Genomic DNA, 19,249 nt, shown 5'->3' on the forward strand with positions numbered 1-19,249 from the left:
CCACTGGGTTCAACCGGGACGCTGAATAGAAACGTGCCAAGGCACGAAAATACGGGAACACCAACATATTGACAACCCAACTGTTAAATTTCCAGGCTTTCATCATCCTAGGCAGACGTAGATACAGCTTAATAGATTTTGCCCTAGAGAAAGTGTGTACAATTACAACGCGGAAAAGTGAGCTTTTGTACGGGCAGTACGTGTGCCTGTGGTGATATTCATACAATGAGCCACTTTGTATATGATTGCCCTAACTGACGTTTCGCTGGTGCTGAAATGTACATGAAGCATCCGAAGAGACGCTCCACTGGACTGAGTCTTCCGATATCCTTTTATAGCCTGACCTGTTGAACGTTCATGCAGTGTAAATAGTTACAAATCTGTGTTTTGTTGTTAAATATGTATAGACATTTCATTGTTCTTATTGGTGGATACGATGATAGTTTAGTAATAAAGTCAAAGAGGGGAGAAGGTATACTACCATAGCAAACACAGAATATCGCCTCGGAATGAAATCTAGTCTTCCGTATTACTGACTGGCCCCTACTTACGTATTACTCTCCGCAAAGCCTTGCTGAGCTGCTGTAACCGTAGTCATGCGTTCCCTAAGGATTCTGTCTCTAAGTCATTTAAGTGGACATCTTGCTGTCGATGACTGGCGAGAACCTTTCATGAATGACGAAGTGGGAAGTTCGCTTACGGCACGAGACTTCTACCTGCGCAGCCTCCATCTTGTGGGCGGAGCTACGGCCAGTCACCTGGCTGTGCGGGAGTAAAGGTAGCCGGTGGCCAGTCCCCCTCACTGGGAAGGACTCCGAGAGACGCCGTGTTTGCTGGAAACGCTCTGTTCTCACCGCCACAGTCATTTCAGGTTATGTTAGGTGGAAAGATCTAATTTGTGGCCTGGTTTTTCTTCAGTCAGATCCCCGTGATGCATAATGCCAACACCACTATTAAACTTCAGATGGTGACCATCGTCATGACGCTTTCGTGCATACTAAAATAAAATCTCTGAGGAAATGTTCGGTTCTTTTTTAAATTTTCTGTACCTTCTCAGTCAATTCTATCTCGTGAGGATTCTAGACTGATGAGAAATACTCGAAAATAGATCGTGCAAGTGTTTTGTAAGCTACTTCTTTCGTGGGCGAATTTCTTTCCTGTACGGTTCTTCTAATGAATCTTACACACTGACACATTCCCTCCCTACAAATGGTTTTGTTTGCTCGTCCAATTTTAGGCAGCCCTGGACGAAAATTACTAGATATTCTGCGCTTGTTGCTGTTTCTAGTAATTAACCGCTAATCATAAATGGAACAGTAGTGGGTCTTTCCGCCAACTTGTGCTAAATATGTTGCATATATTTCATTTGAAAGTCAACCGTCAGCCCCTGTATCAGTTATGAATTTTCTGTACGTCTGCTCACATTTTCTTGCAGTTATCTCCCGTTGCACACCGTCATCCAAGAAATTGCATGATGGAGTTCGCGAAGTTTCGGCCAGGTAATTACTATGCGTCGTGACCAGCGACGCTCCTATAACACTCCGCTGTAGTTCGTCCAAAGTTGTTTTTATTGTCGACTTCGCCCGGTCCAGAACTACGTCTTGCGTTTTACTTGCGAAGAAGTGCTGAATAAGGACGCTAACCTGGCCCGACGTTCTGTAACATCGTATTACATTCACAAGATCGCGATGTAGAAATGCATCGAATGCCTCCCGGAAGCCGAGAGACACGGCAACCACATGGGCAGAGCTGCCTGCGGTCTTCTTCATCTCATGGACGAATACAGCAAACTTAAATTCACGAGAGCGCCATTCGTCGAATCCCTATCATAACATGTAAGTCAGTAGACATAAGACATTTTCTGCAGCTCTACAACCAACTGACGTCACCGATGTGCATTATGTGCATCTGTCAGTTGATCCTTCTTCAAAGCGCAAATGAGGGCTCTTTCTTCCAGTCGCCTGCAACGTTTTGTTGCTGAAACGGCCTACAATGAACTGCTGCTTGAAGAGCAGTCCTTTAACACAGTGTACAGAGAGTAGCAGAAAGCGTATTTGGCATTTCGGTGTTTGTGCGATGACCGAGGTACCGTATTACGAAGTTCTAAATGATTCAAACGGCTCTAAGCACTATGGGACTTAACATCAGAGGTCATCAGTCCCCTAGACTTAGAACTACTTAACCCTAACTAACATAAGGACATCACACACGTCCATGCCCGAACCTGCGACCGTAGCAGCAGCGCGGTTCCGGACTGAAGCGCCCAGAATCGCTCTCCCGCAGCGGCCGGCTACGAAGTTCTACAATGCAACAATTTCGGAAGACTGAATTCAGTATTTCGTCCCTCTCTGTGGCATCGTCCACGTCGCTGCCAGCAGAGTCAGTGAGTACAATCAACAAGCCTTGCTCAACATCGGAACTTCTGGTGAATATTCGACAGATCGGAAGATTTTGCCATTGAATTCAATGAACGCTTCTTGCCTTTGTCTCCTCACGTTTGTTTTAGCTTAGTAAAATTTTTTCTCGCCAGCAGAGCTTGCACTGCGTTTAATTCAACCGTGAAACTCCCAATTGCTTTCGCAGCGAATTTGTACTTCGCTGAGGTTTCTAGGTGAAAAACGTCAGACAGTTAAAACAATTCTCCTTGAACTGGTTGCTTATTTCCGTCTCTAAATCAACGCGATCTGCTACTACGGGAATACATTTGTTACCCTTTATTGTAGTACCATCCGGTACTCTAAACGGACAGTTCTCATTTAGACAACAGCTAACATGATCAGAGGGACAGAAAACATGGAGAAGCAATACTGTGACGACATTGAAGGAAACTGAGTAACTCTGCGCTATGCTTTATGTCATTAAAACAAATGTGCATGTTATAAGCTAGTAATGCACCGACGAAAAAAAATGGCAACTCCAAGATGGAGTTGTGCTATGTAAATGAAAGTTGGTAAGCGTTTTTCTACATCTGAAAGATGATGTCCATTCAAATGTCACATAAGAGGTACAGAGAGAATGCCGATCAGGTTTGCTTTTGTAAGATGGTAAGAACTATGCCCCTTACATGAAGTCATTAAAGATCACCCAACTCACGTTGAGTGAACAGTAGGGCTGAACAAAAATGACTGTCAAGGCCCAATGCATCTTGTATGGACGTATTGCAATAATTAATGTCGGGTGATGGTTTTAAAGTAATTCACACGACATGAAAACTTTATGGAAACGTGTCGATTTACTGGAGGCTAGTCTATCCCAGGGAAGTATTCGAGTGACTGTGGCCAGCGGGGGAGCGGCTAAGGGAAGCGACAATAGGCAGCTTAGGGCGGCTCAAGCTCAAGCTCTGAGAAAGAGGTAACGGTGCGCGGCCTCCAGCCGCCTTAAGATGAGTGACAGTGAGTGGGTGGTTGACTCCGACTCCATGCTGGTGTACCGGAAAGCAGACGGAGAACTTGTACGCCTGTTGATAAATGTCCGTCGTCCCGTTTTCAGTGAAACATGCGGGAAAGAGGCGCAAAGCTACGTGGAGCGGTCAACAGAGGTCAAAATATGCGTGTTTGTGACTATAGCAACTTCACACTGAATTCACGGTCCACAGAGTCTGAAGTAAATCAGGTGAAGAGCGACAGAATGAAATACGCCGGCCTCCAATGGGAACGTAGGACCGAGGAATTTGAAGTACTCTCCTGGGAGTCAGAATTCCGGAAAAAATGGTGTTTTGTGCAGATGTTAACCTTGATGGGTGGCCTGGGAGGAGCTAAAGAGCAGATGTTGAGAGGAAGGGAAATTTTGTGGGAATTTGTCCACTTCCCAGAGCAGGCATTGGTCGGTGCTGGGAAGCGACACATAATTAACGCGACTTGCGCTGCAATTGGCGTAAGTGATTTTGCTGGAGAGGAAACCGAGGCGAAGAGCGGACTGGGAGAAGTCTCTGTAGAGGTCTTCCGTTCCGAGCTTGCCTAGAGTGCGGACGTGGCGTTCTTTACTCAGCTTGCCTGAGAAAGAGTGAGCATCTCTGCGCTTTAGGACTTAGCAAATGGAACGATTGAGCTTGGAGATAGGAAGTTCTGGTTCAACTATGTACTGAGCAAGATAGCTAGGAGTGAATAGACGAGCGCAGCCTTGCAGCACCACGAGGCCGGCCGACGTCCTCACAACGACACCGCTCCGCCACGCTGTATTCGGTGACATTCCACCCGCTCCGGCCACTGATTAATTTGTTGGATCAAGTCGGCAAAGTTTCCACGAGGGTTCCATGGGCCGTGTATTGGGGAATTCTACTCTCACTTCGCATTACGCCTGGGTCAGTCGATAGGAATTAATTTTGATTTATTGTGCTTTACTCCACGTAAAAGCAATTTATTACCACTACATGATAGGGGAGTGATGTAATGTGATGATTGAAGGTCTGGAGCTAAAATAAATTTGTGCTAATCGACTGCATCTGTTTTCAATCAAGTAGTTGAAATCCCAAGTCGTTTTTCTTTAAAATTAATTTTACGTTCAACATTTGCATCTGGTGTTCAACAGCTGAATATAACATCAATGTGCACCCCTTTTTAATTAAAAGTGATCTATTCTGAATCAATTAATGTCAACAGTGCCACCGCAGTTCAATCAGGAGTCACAGGGCCTTATTACTTTCTTTGCGTTATCCGATATTGCGGCAGTTTTGCACTCTCTGTTGATCTGTTAGTCAATTACCGGGGGTGAACACAGACCAAAACCAGATAAGTGACGGGTGGGGTGTTACAATGTTAGGCAAGAATACCTTCAGGTGACAAAGACGCTCTACCAGCACCTCAGTGAGTTTGAAAGAGGTCGTATGACAGAGCTACGAGGAGCTGGATGTTCCTTCTGCGATACTGCAGGTAAACGTGGCAGGGATGTTGCCACTGTATATGACTGCTGGCAGCGGTGTTCGCGAGAATATTCGGTAGTAAGAACAGCGGGATTCGGGCGGCCAAGTGTAGCCAATCAGAGGGAAGATCATCGTGTTCGGCGTATGCCATGCCGCATCGTACTGTATCTCCAGCAATCTGAGCAGCAGATGGCACCACGGTGACACAACGAACTGTTACAACTCGGTTACTTCAATAACAGCTCCGCCGGCCGGTGTGGCCGGGCGGTTCTAGGCGCTTCAGTCTGGAACCGCGCGACCGCTGCGGTCGCAGGTTCGAATCCTGCCTCGGGCATGGATGTGTGTGATGTCCTTAGGTTAGTTAGGATTAAGTAGTTCTAAGTTCTAGGGGACTGATGACCTCAGATGTTAAGTCCCATAGTGCTCAAAAGAAGACAGCTCCGAGACAAACGCCCCGAGTTCCACTCAATTCAAACCACCGCCATACGCGACTTCAGTGGTGTCAAGCGAGAGCTCATTGTAGGCTAGAGCAGAGTCTTGTTGCCTTTTCTGATGAAAGCTGGTTCATCGGTGCCAGTGATGGCCGTATGTGGTCAGGAGGAGCCTGTTGAGGACCTGCAAATAACTTTTCTGCATGCAAGAGACACAGGACCTGCACCGGGAGTTATGGTGTGGGCTGCGATTTCGTACAATACTAGGAGAGCCCTTGTGGTTACCCCACGCCTGGGAAACTATACGTCGATCTAGTGATTGGCTCTGCTGTGCTGCCATTCACGAACAGCATTCAAGGGGGTGTTTTCCAACAGGACACCGCTCGCTCACACGCCGCTGTTATAACCCAACATGCTGTCCAGAGTGTCGGCATGTTGTCTTGGCCTGCTCGATCACCAAATCCGTCTCCAGTCGAGCAGATATGGGACATCATCGGATGACAAGTCCAGGGTCATCCACAAACAACGTTAACGGTCCCTGTATTGACCGACCAAGGTCAACAGGCATAGAACTCCATCCGTCACCTGTACAACACAATGCATTCACGTTTACATGCTTGCAATCTACATTATTGCGATTACACCGGCTATTAATGTACCAGCAGTTCAATGTTGCAGTGGCTTATCTCGCACTTACATTAACTTGTGATCTTGCAAAGTTAATCACTTAAACATGTTGTCTAGGCTAATGTATTACCTAAATTTCATTATTCCATATCAATTATTTTTTGGTGTTGCATTTTTTTCCGTCGGTTTACATAATTCGAAAGGCAATGACATCAGACACTTAATGTCTAGTTACGGCCAGAAACGAAATATCGCTGACTGTAGTGGTCAAACGCATAATACGTGTCGTCTGCAATCAGTGTCAGTGGCGTTTATAGATGAAAATACTGGAACTTCAGACCAGGGCCTAATTTCCGCCGTATTGCGACTCAACGGTGTTCCGGCACCTCCAAGTTAATTTATTTTTGACTCATTGGAAGAAGTTGGCTCAGGAGACTTAAAACAGTACACGTGTATTGTTTGGCAACGTAACCATAATTTGCCACTGACACGTATCTTAGGGATTTTCGTGTTCAACTCTGTTGCTTATTTGTAATAATGAATGTAAACTTAAATCAATCCAGTTATAATATAACTCAATAAGTAGAACACAAATGACATTTTAAACATTTACTAAGTATCTAACTCAGTGTCTCATGTCACATTGCATTGCAGTTTTTCTAACTCTTCAGGAAATAGTGTTTGTGCGTGACGTAATAATCGTTCATGGCTAAATGCTAAATCCTCTGTTAATTAATACTGGACAAATGTTTACCGAGCAGCTACGATGCAAATGTCAGAAAGCTGCAGCTGGCATTAGTTGAAAACATGACGTCCTGGTCGCGAAGACTATCGACTTGTGCCGATATGTGTCGAGAAGAACTCGGCAGTAAAGTCACACTACTACGAGAACAGAGGGTAGCACCTGTTGTTTACATTAAATGTTGTGGTTTTATTGTTTTAACTATAAGGATTTATGTTTTAAAAACCTAAGGTTTTTACGTCTGGGGCGAAGGGTGTGTTGGGGGGATAGGTTGTGTCATTGAAGAATGCGTTCTGGCAACTAAAATTTTAGAAATCAAGCACTGTTACAGACGTTCAGCTGAGTAACATTCACAAGACAAAGACACAGTCTCGAAAATTCAGTTTGGAATCGACATTCAGTACAGAAACATACAAAAATATGTAGAAAAAAAATGTTCAAATGTGTGTGAAATCTTATGGGACTTAACTGCTAAGGTCATCAGTCCCAAAGCTTACACACTACTTAACCTAAATTATCCTAAGGACAAACACACACACCCATGCCCGAGGGAGGACTCGAACCTCCGCCGGGACCAGCCGCACAGTCCATGACTGCAGCGCCTGAGACCGCTCGCCTAATTCCGCGCGGCAAAAATATGTAGAACACACGTGTAATACAACACTGTCAGAGAGGAACAGAGAGCGTAGAAAGGAACGTTCTAGAAAAAGTTTACTTTTTTCAAACAGTAATTATCCGTTAACATACGTTTTGAATTTGGAACGAGTGAAATAAACTTATGTTAGGGTAAGGTTGCTCAACTCATACCCCTTAACGGTAAATTACTGTACATGGCATGGTAATTTAAATAATACAATTCGTTTTGCGGACACTGAAATTTCATTTTTCAAGCATCAACCAATTTCTACACAAATACAAAAATCTTTTCACAAAATCAGTTTTCAACCATTTACAAAGCTGGATCTTCATTAGGATTAACGAGCCTGATTTCCTAACTCGTACTCCCTATAGTGTAAGTCGTACTAAGGATAATAAGTGAGCGATGACGACATAATAAGTTCATGGAATAATGTAACAAAAGTCACAGTAACAAATTACAAACTATAAACGTAACGTTGCGTCCATAGATATACGTGTGGCAAGAAGAAACAGACCAGTGAAGTGCATTGTTTATTACTTGGAAGAGTAACTGATTTTGAGATTTCGATGTTTATTATTTGTTTAACTTTAGAGGTGTTGCTTCCGACTGTATGGTAACTAAATAAATGCCTCGAAATATATGTTGGATTGATTTCTGACCTACATACGTAACGAGAGAATATATAGGAAACACAATACAAGTTTTAAGAAAGTAAATTGCTTAAATTGGCGTGGCAAAAATCAGTTGTTTTGTACACAGATACCATTAAAATATTTCTTAATTTTACAGCTGAATTACCTCTAAACTTTTGGTGTGTGTACTATGCCCTTCAGGTCCTTTTTTCTACTTTTGTACATTTTATGAAATGTTATAGCCATAGGAGAAATATTTCCGATGTCATCCATCCACTTGTGGAGCATGCAAATACTGTTCTTGGTAGAGCTCCTCTTTTTAGGACATAATTCGTTCTTCTTCGTTTAAATGTTAACACTGCAGGTATGAATTCGCCGCCTGAATTCGCTGTGCACATACATGTCGTTGTAAGATCTCTTTCTCCGCTTGTAATTGCTCCCATCCAGTATTTGCCTTCTCGGGGAAATCGCTTTAGATGCTTTGTGAACTGTGGATATGCAGTTTCATCCATGTCATATATTTGGTCGACAGTAATATGCTCTTTATTGAACCTCTTCCTTCGCTCCAACGATATTGCTTTGGGAAATCGCAAGGACAAAGTGGGATGATGTTTGATAGACCTGTAATACCATTTTTTACCAGCTATCTTTATCTATTTATTGAAGCGAAGCGTAGATGATTATCTCAGAAAATTTTCAGGCAAGAGTCCTTAATTCAATTATAGTTACTTCGAAGAAGCCAGATTCTAAATTAATTATAAACTGTGGTAAGTCAGCTTCCATATCTGCTGTCATATCATTAGGTCTTCCAAATTTTGACATTTTATTTACACCCTTCAAATGACGACGCAGTGTAGGCTTCGGTATATTATATCTTCTACATGCTTCATTAAATACAGTTTCACTACTCCGATGTTTCAGTAAAGGCTCTCCCATATCTTCTTGCCTCCGCTTATTGTTCGCTCCCTTTATCATATTGATCAGCTGAAACAAATAATTTTTAGTTGGTATGTAATTACTACCAGTGCCTATGTCTTGCCAGTATGATTAATGAATCCACATTGGTAGACTTAGGTAGGATTACCTCTACCGTTTGAAACCAGATCTACGGTCTTAAACTCCAAGTTTTCTATCGTTTGATTATGCTGGAATGAATGTTAGAGTATCACGAAAATAGACGTGACACAAAACAATTTTCTTATCATAACATTCTTGTCTGATATTACTTACAAATGTGCGATAGAATGTAATGTAAACAATCGAACAAACTTATTTCTTAATTATTTTTGTGTCACGACAGCCAACGGTCCGCTCGCTTGTTTTTCCTTATTCGCACGCTTATTTAGTTTGGTTTTACATCACTTGATGTCGCATTTTGTAAACGTGGGATTAGATATTACTTGAGTACGACTTAGGCTGTGGTACGACTAACGCAACTTTACCGTATATGGGCCAATTCCTGAAATCGAAACTAAAACAAAAATTTCCTTAGTTTTATCGCTTCTATGCGTGCAGTGGAAAGCTGAGCAACTGGCAGGGATGACCACAGAAAGAAATTTACCTACACTGCACGTGTTGAATGAATCAACGACTTTACTCTGTTAAATACATGAACAGACCCTCAAAGACACAAGGCGCCTGCATGCATTTGTCTGAAGCGTATTGTCCAAATATAAAATACAAATAGCTCCCATGCCATGGGTGTCCGCAGAATTTTTTCCAAGAGGGGGCAAAATTCTGTAAATGATTCGGTGAGAGAGAAAGCGTGATGCGGCCCGGGAACTATATTTGACAAGAATAACCCTCAAACGATTGGTGGTTATCTAATTAATATTTTTAAGATATATTGTTTGATATTTTAAAGGTAAGCATATAGAATCGTACTGCTATGAATTAGTATGTCACCTTTTTGACTCAACTCTAAAATTTCATTCTCATGTGATTTAATCGATCAAATTCTAGGGGCTTTGAATTATAGCTTGAAAATGTTTACAGTTTATTGATAGCCCTAAAATGTGTTATGAAATGAAAATTAAAAATCTAACACATAAAAGTCTGAACGACTGTCAAAATCCTGTTAAACATCAAGAAAAGTACCCAAAATTAATACTGTTAGAAATGGAGCAATAGGCTGTCAACTTGAAAGAAAAAAAAAATTCCCTGTTAGATCTCAGTCATCTGCAACACTTTCTTTGCTTACAAAACACGCCTGAGCACATTAATGACTTTATTTCAACGCTTACATGATTTCCATTTTTTTATACTGGCAAAACTAAAATTTAACAAAATGTATATTGAAAAGTACGTTCTTTGACTTGTTGACGTAAAGCGTAGTCTACGCCCCTTAACCGACTAGATGGTGACAAATTTTCCAGAACCACCCTAAACTGGCTGGTGAAATCGACATTTAACAGTCTAGGATTCAACCAAAGCATTCCTCTTCTCTCCAGGCTGTCACAGTACTGTGCAGTCAGGCCAACTGGATGGCAGAATTTGTAGCTCTACGATTACAACTGCACTAGGCGCCTTGTTACGCCCCATTGAGGTGAGGAGCTTCCGATTCCGGAAAGGACAGATTTTCGGCCTTGAAAATGTTCACTTTTCCTCTCTCTTGTAGGGCATAAAATGGGGCTTCCTGTTTCGACTGAAAGATTTGGACTCATAGATTAAGTACAAAGGCTGCGTTATTCAGAGTCTATCGCAATAGCTCCGCCGTGGAAAACTGAATGTAGAATTTGCAAGCAATCATAGATTCCCTTTGTCCACGGACAAACGGTAAACTGTTGTTGGGAATCCGTTGTGCAGTGAGGGAGGACGAAAGACAGCCACGTAGACCGGTGCCATGATTATGTTGTACTGGGATCCACGCTTCACAGAGCTGAATCGGTACCTTGCAGCAACCCGAAAAGAGCTGTGCTAGGAAGAGACAGGGGAAAAATTGGTGACACTACAGTCATGCTCATAAATTAAGGTTAATTGCAGAATATGGTGCCACACAACGTGGCACTACACAGAACTGCCGCTAATAGCATAGGCACATAGGGAACACACACGACACAGATCATTGAGTCCACGGTATTGTTGATAGGTTGAGAAAACCGTCCCGAAACATATGTGCTACTAAGCGCCACTGTTTCCTGCGCATGTACCCCGACATCAATATGGGATATGATCACCATGCACACGTACACAGGCCGCACAACGGGTTGGCGTACTCTGGATCAGGTGGTCGAGCAGCTGCTGGGGTATAGTTTCCCATTCTTGCACCAGTGCATGTCGGAGCTCCTGAAATGTCGCAGTGGTTTGAAGAAGTGCAGCGATACGTCGATCGAGAGCATCCAAGACGTGCTCGATGGGGTTTAGATCTGGAGAACAGGCAGGCCACTCCATTCGCCTGATATCTTCTGTTTCAAGGTACACCTCCACGATGGCAGTTCGATGGGGCCGTGGGTTATCATCAATCAGGAGAAAGGTGGGACCCACTGCAGCCCTGAAAAGGCAGACGTACTGTTGCAATATGTCGTCCCGATACACCTGCCTTGTTACAGTTCCTCTGTCAAAGACATGCACGGGTGTACGTACACCAATCATAATCCCAACCCACACCATCAAACCACAACCTCCATACAGGTCCCTTTCAAGGACATTAAGGGGTGGGCATCTGGTTCCTGGTTCACACCAGATGAAAACCCGGCGAGAATCACTGGTCAGACTGTACCTGGACTCGTCCGTGAACATAACCTGGGACCACTGTTCCAATGACCGTGTACTGTGTTCTTGACACAAGGCTTTACGGGCTCTCCTGTGACGTCAGCGGAATGTACCTTTCAGGTCTCTGGGCGAATAAACCATGTCTGTTCAGTCGTCTGTAGACTGTGTGTCTGGAGAAAACTGTTCCAGTGGCTGCGGTAAGGTCCCGAGCAAGGCTACCTGCAGTACTCCGTGGCTGTCTGCGGGCACTGATGGTGAGATATCGGTCTTCTTGTGGTGTTGTACACTGTGGACGTCCCGTACTGTAGCGCCTGGACAGCTTCCTGTCTGCTGGAGTCGTCGCCATAATCTTAGATCACATTTTGTGGCACACAGAGGGCCCGTGCTACGACCTGGTGTGTTTCAGCAGCCTCCAGTCGCCCTAGTGCTCTACCCCTCATAACGTCATCAGTATGTGTCCTTTGAGCCATTTTCAACACACAGTCACCATTAGCATGTCTGAAAACGTCTGCACACTTACTCGCTGCACCGTACTCTGACATGCATCAACACACCTCTGCGTATGTGAACTGCTGCCAGCGCCACCGTGTGACGACCGCAGGTCAAATGCACCGCATGGTCATGCCCCGAGGTGATTTAAACCCCCCACCAGAGAGTTGTTTCACCAGGTAACAACATTATCCTTAATTTATGAGCGCGAGTGTGTTTCAGCACTGTTCTGTAAAGGTACGCATCTGTCGTGACTATAGATTAGTGTCGACAGTGCTACCACGCGAAGGAATCAGCGTAAGCTCTCATGAACAGCACGAAAAAAAAAAAAAATCCAAAACAGGTAGCCATTGCGAGTCATAGTGCTTCCCGTCTCACACCGCTATGTTCTTCTGCAGTTTAGTAACATCGCTGACGGCTATTGCTGGAAATTCCAGAGAATTCTGTAATTAATAGGAAGCTTGTACCCCAGATTCCCCCCTTGTTCCCCGCTCCCCTTGTGGACGACTGTGTTCCACGCCCAATTCCCACCAAAGTTTACAGGAAATTTTCCTTGGTGTTGTCGGAAATGCTCGAAGTGGAAATATTCTCCCAAATATTACCACCCGAGATGCCCTCTGTCCCACTATCAGCGTGCTTGTTAATCTCGCAGAGAAGTACTATGCTCTGGAAGAGGTCGGATCTCCAACAGCTTTTTCCACCCTTTGAGGTAGACAAAGGAACAGACACTTTCTAATCAAAAGTATCCGGACACCTTTGCCTCTATGACATCTTGAACCATGCTGGGTACGCATTCAGTGATGTTACTGATGGCTGTGGAGGAATGGCAGGCCATTATCCCTCAAGTGCCGAAACCAAAATAAGTAGTGATGTAATACGTGAACTCGACGTTCTAACTCACTGCAAAGGTGTTTCACTCGACTGAGGTCGGGACTCTGAGAAGACCAGTCCATTTGAGTGCCACTGTCGACAGAACATTGCCTCGCAGGTGACTTTTTACGACAGTGTGCATTTTCATGCTAATACACTCATGGACTCCGAACTGTTGCTCTACTGTTCACAGTTCACAATATTGTAAAATGTGTCCATATCCTTACTCACCTTGCGTTTTCTTAAGCGTAAAAAGTAAAACACACCCTAACCACGACAAATACCACCTACTCCGTATTTCAGTATACACGTTGGCAGGTAGCGTTCTCTAGTCATTCCCCAGAAAAGCAAAGCCTTCATAGGACTGTCACAGGGCATAGCGTAACTCATCACTCGAAATTACTCATTTGTAATCGTCCACTGTGCAGTGGCGTTGGTATTCCCACCACATCCTTTTCCCTAAATTCCTCCACCAAAGACGACAAAGTAAACATTACAAAATTAAAATCGACAACAACAGCCAACATGAGTAACTTAGAAGTAGACATCCTAGGTGTAGCGAAGCAGCTTAAGGCACTTAATAAAGGTAAGTCTTACAATGAAATGAACACCCTTAGCTACTTATAGGCGTTGACATATGTCAACGGGGACAGATGAAAATGTGTACCTCGACCGGGACTCGAACCCGGGATCTCCTGCTTACATGGCAGACGCTCTATCCATCTGAGCCACCGAGGGCACAGAGGACAGTGCGCCTGCAGGGACTTATCTCTGAGCACGTCTCCCGCGAAACCCACATTCTCAACGTATTGTCCCGCACTACATTCGTAGTGCCCCCGCCCATTATACTCATTACTCGCGGCGCGTTGCCGATTCCCGTAAGAGTTCGGGCACTGTTTGTGCATTCCCACAAAAGAAGAAGATGGTCAAGTGGCCGGTGAGCCTTAACTATATATTTACTAAGATGGTATCTGTTCAAATGGCTCCGAGCACCATGCGACTTAACTTCTGAGGTCATCAGTCGCCTAGAACTTAGAACTAATTAAACCTAACTAACCTAAGGACATCACACACATCCATGCCCGAGGCAGCATTCGAACCTGCCACCGTAGCGGTCGCTCGGTTCCAGACTGTATCGCCTAGAACCGCACGGCCACTCCGACCGGCTGGTATCTGTTCTTTCGGGCATGTCCATCGGTGACCATGCAGCTCGTTACAATGAATTTACAATGATATGAACACCCTTAGCTGCTTACAGGCGTTGACATACGTCAACGGGGACAGATGAAAATATGTGCCACGTCTGCCATATCTGCCATGTAAGCAGGAGATCCCGGGTTCGAGTCCCGGTCGGGGCACACATTTTCATCTGTCCCCGTTGACGTATGTCAACGCCTGTAAGCAGCTAAGGGTGTTCATTTCATTGTAAATTCATTGTAAGGAGCTGCAGTGTCTTCCGGTGCAGAGAGCATAACAATAAGATCCCTACCAGACTATACTGATACAATAGCCGCATACTCAGTCTGTCGCACGGTCCGTACCAAAAAACTTGAAAGTTGCAGACGTCACACCAGTACTCAAGATAGGAAATGAGAGTAATCCACTGAATTACAGGCCCATATCGCTAACCTCTATCTACGGTAGTATTTTGGAATATATACTGTGTTCGAACGTTTTGAATTACCCGGAGGAGAACGAGATAATGACACACAGTCAACACGACTTCAGCAAATACTGTTCTTGAGAAACAGACCTAGTTCTTTAGTTTCACTAAGTAATGATTGCTATCGACAGACGATCTCAAATTGATTCCATGCTTCTAGATTTCCAAAAAGCTTTCGATTCTGTTCTTAACAATAGACTTCTGTGGAGTACCTTGCAGCTGTGCGACTGTGTTCGTCGTTCGCTGTCAGAAACGTAACAGTTCACAATAATCGGTGGAAAAATCATCGAGTAAGACAGAAGTGATAGCCGTCGTTCCCCATGGAAGTGTTTTAAGCCCTCTGCTGCTCCTAATATACATAAACAATTTAGGATGTAATCTGAGCAGTCCTCTAAGATTGTTTTTAGATGAAGCTATCATTTATCGTCTAGCAAAGTCATCAGAAGATCAAAACCAATTGGAAAATGACTCAGAGAGGATGTCTGAATGGTGCAAAAATTGGCAATTGACTGCGAAGAAAGAGGAGTGAGAGATCATCCACTCGAGTACAAAAAGAAATCCGTTAAATTTCGAGTAAACGATAGATCATATAAATTTAAAGGCTGTCTATTAGACTGAACACCTAGGAATAACAATTACGAGCAACTTAAGTAGGAACGATGACATAGATAGTTTTTTGGGGAAGGAAAATCGAAGAGCACGTTTTCCTGCCAGAATAAGTAGAAGAAGCAACACGTCTACTAAAGGGATTGCCTACACTAAGTCCGTTCGTCCTCTGCTTCAGCGCTGCTGTCCTGTAAGGGACCCTAACCAGATAGCATTGACACAGGACATCGAAACAGTTCAAAGAAGGGCATAGCGTTTGGTATTATCGCGAAACAGGTGAGAGTCTCATGTATGTGATAAGCAAGTTGGGATGGCAATCATTAATACAAAAGCGTTTCTCGTTGCGACGAGTTGTTTTCATGAAATTTCAGTCACCGACTTTCTCCTCCGAATTTGAAAATATTTTACTGTCGACAACGTACATGGGAGAAATGATCATCATAATAAAATAAATCAGAGTTTGTACAGAAAGATTGAGGTGTTCATTTATCCCACAGGCTGTTAGAGAATGGAACGGGTGGAGAAATAGTCTGAAGATGGTTCGGAGAACCCACTGCCGGGTTCTTCAGCGTGAATTGCAGAGTTGTCACGTACATGTAGGTGTAGACCTCAAGCGTTGCTCAACATTGACTAAAGTCTAGTGTAGCTTATGAGGAGCTGCCCCATCATTGTACCGTAATATTTTTGTCTCCCTACACGCTGTCATTGTGCTAGCTGGAATAGTGGTAGCACTTTGGAACTCGCAAGAGATTCCTTCCGCAGATTTCATGTGATTTTTTACAGTCATCTCTCCATAATCCTGGACAGTGCCTGTTCATCAGAAGGGCATACATGAGATCTGAATGGTCTTGGTTTCGCTGGAGTTGTTTATTCGCGTTTTCACTTAACTCACGTCACAAACAGTCGACCTGGTCAGTATCAGAAACGACCGCTTCGGTCGCAGATTGGAATCCTGCCTCGGGCATGGATGTGTGTGATGTCCTTAGGTTGGTTAGGCTTAAGTAGTTCTAAGTTCTAGGCGACTGATGACCTCAGAAGTTAAGTCCCATAGTGCTCAGAGCCATTTGAGTCAGTATTAGAAGGGTTGAAATCGCCCTCGTAGTTTTGTTATTCACGTGACACGCACTGAGTAGTCCACGTTAGAGCCACCGAGCTCTCGTGGGCGACCTAATCGTCTGTTTCTGCTTCGCTGCTGACAGTAGTAGGCTGGATGCCACCTTTTTTACTCACAGGCCCGCCTCTGATGAGATCTAATGGTCGATTCCGCATTACGTTGGGGGCCTGGGGCCGCGGATAATTTTGATCAGTAGTGTGTGCTTCAGTGTGGTATCGCAAGGAGCAATAGATAACGTGGTTCTGCCTTTCTGATACACTCTTTCTCTGGGTATGACGCATGCTGCCAGACAGCAACGACACCGCTACGCAATGAGAGACGTTTACGCCCGCTGTGGCAACAGCCTGGCACGGACTCGCGGCCCATCTCTGGAATGCTCGACCTGTCTGCCAGACAACACCCCACCCCGTCACGCGACGCCTGCCCGGTTCAGACCAGGTCCTCTCGCTCTGGCGGCGTGCCTTTGAGATGCGTCACCAAACACTCAGCTGGCTGCTCCGTCTGTTGTCGCACCGGCAACTACTACTGCAGGGGAGTTCGGGCTTCAGAACTCTCCTACTCCCTCCCCCCCCTGCTCTTTCTCTTGTGTGTGTGTGTGTGTGTGTGTGTGTGTGTGTGTCACCCTGTCTGTTTGTTTCTAGAACCACCTCATATAAAACACACATGACCACACTTATTAGACTTTAATCTGTTGTATATATAATGACGAAAAAACTCGCAACATTAAAAAATTATTAATGTAAAGTAGTGAAATTTCGGGTATACATTTGTCTAGTAATATATTTAAGTGATTAACGTGAAAAATCTCTACATGAGTCTCTTCATCATTTTGCTAACCGTTCAACTGAACGTACCCATCTCTGGCACCTCAGTTCCGTGTGCAAACTGTAAACTGTAAAGCCGTATTTGTCTCCAGACATACGTTGATAGGATTTTTTTTCTAGTTTTGGTCTCTTGCAAGGATATTAGACACATTTTAAAACGCCCGGTATGTATTCTTTAGTAATTTGACGTAAGTATCTCGTTTCTGAAGGGCTGTTAGCACAGATTAGTTAGCAGTCAAGTCAAAAACGTCCTCAAAATCTATGAATTTCAGGGAAAATCGTAATTCGTACTCAATGTTCCCCTTTGTTAGATTTTTCGCTTCTTAGTTGTAGACCATCAGCTGTACCCGTGTACTGTACGACAATAACATTTTAAAGAAATATTCGATTGCTTGTCTCATATTCTCTCTATGTGACAGTTGCTGTGTCATGATGGGTGTCTGCTGTGATATGAAGCGATTTGGCTGGCACTTGGGAAATCTAAATCAGCAAAACTGGATGCAGATGTGTAGCCAGACGCTCATACAACCATTCGAAGGCGAGTGACATATGTCGGATGGTGAGTCAAGAATGTGGAGCTGTTAACACCTGGGTGCGTCCCCACTTCTCTCTCTAGTCTTTCCCGATTGTCCTGAACTTGGAAATGAGCCACTTCCTGTCAGCGACAAAGTTTTATATTTTTCAAACATCTGTTCTAGTTTAACGAAATTCAGTTCCTTTGTGATACCAATTTGTATGCTTCAGTAATATGAAATGTAGTAAAGAAATTGTAATCACATTTGAAAGGGGCATCGTTAAAGGCATGGAAGTTAAAACTAGATGCGTACATAACACTGTTGCACTGTGCAGGAGAGGAGGGGTAGTCGGGGGATGGCAGTGAGCGTGGGCGGGGGAGCTGCAGGCCAGTGGACGACAGCCAGGTCACGTGGCCACGGAGTGTGGCGTGGACCCTGCAAGTGAGGACTGAGACAGACGGACGGCTCTCGCGGTCACTTCCCACCACGGAGCTGGGTCTTAAACTGTTCTCTCATCAGGCCTGAAAGGGTCTGGTGACGTCACGGCATGGAATTCCATATTCCACTACATTGCAGAGTGTGGAAGATAGGAACTTCATGTCACATATTTGGCTCATGCAGAGGAATATGGCCAATAAGAAGCAGCATAGGCCTCACAACACAAACAAAACTTAGGAGATGCCATGTTAGTAGTGGAGCAATGTACGTCCTGCCAAAATTTATTTTTAATTTGCTTCATTAATTGTTACTTTCAAGGTCGCCTCCTGGAACACAGTTAAGTTCAAGGTCACCCCTCCTCAAATCCTCCCTTCTTTTCAGGCAATTTGGTGGCGGGGAAAAGCTGTCATAACTATGACATCATTAAACATGCCGGTTATGACGTAATAATGAAAAATGGCGGCGGTAAAAAGGCAGAAAATGGCGAGGTATGATATCACTATGGCAGTAGGATGGTGGTGCAGCAGCCGCTCATCCCCACCACCCACCCACAGCGTCCAGACCTACTAACCATCTGTCGATCATAGTTGAAGGTTCAACACCATGAAGCAGAGATCAGTCACCCGCCCCTCTCCAGTAGAATAAAAATAAGAATACCACTGTCACATTCAAATGTAAGTATTGTTGTCAGCCATTTCCCTTCATAGTTCACTGTGTAAGTGTGTGCAACGTCACAAATACTTACATTTTGTTCCTACTTTACACAGTACAACAGCCCCTGAGGCAGATCTAGCTGGAGTGGGACACAGAATTGTTCAAGTGTCTTTTGCCTGAACCACTCATGAAGCTGCAACAGTGCACCAACGGCCTACCACATCTATGTGGCCAGGACAGGCAGCCATTTACATCTCCACTGTCTACACACTGATACTCTACCTGACTTAGCACACATCTGTTTTCCAACACCACGGCAGCAGCGGGTCCATGCCTGCAATACATCTCAGCAGGATGTAAACCAACTCTTCTTGCCTGGCTTTGAGTTGTCACTATTACCAACATAAACATCACGATGGCATGCCTTACCTATTA

General features: G+C 44.3%; 1 protein-coding gene and 1 non-coding gene across 2 annotated transcripts in view; both read right to left on the reverse strand.

Moving 5' to 3' along the window:
* The window catches only part of LOC124711489 (T-box transcription factor TBX1), a 210,852-nt gene that overhangs the window by 86,544 nt on the left and 105,059 nt on the right, over window positions 1-19,249 (reverse strand). The gene's annotated exons all lie outside the window — the stretch shown is intronic.
* Window positions 13,665-13,739, reverse strand: Trnat-ugu. Its single transcript has one exon. It is a non-coding gene; the product is annotated as a tRNA-Thr (tRNA).

Source organism: Schistocerca piceifrons, chromosome 8, assembly GCF_021461385.2.
Source record: "Schistocerca piceifrons isolate TAMUIC-IGC-003096 chromosome 8, iqSchPice1.1, whole genome shotgun sequence".
Lineage (NCBI taxonomy): Eukaryota > Metazoa > Arthropoda > Insecta > Orthoptera > Acrididae > Schistocerca > Schistocerca piceifrons.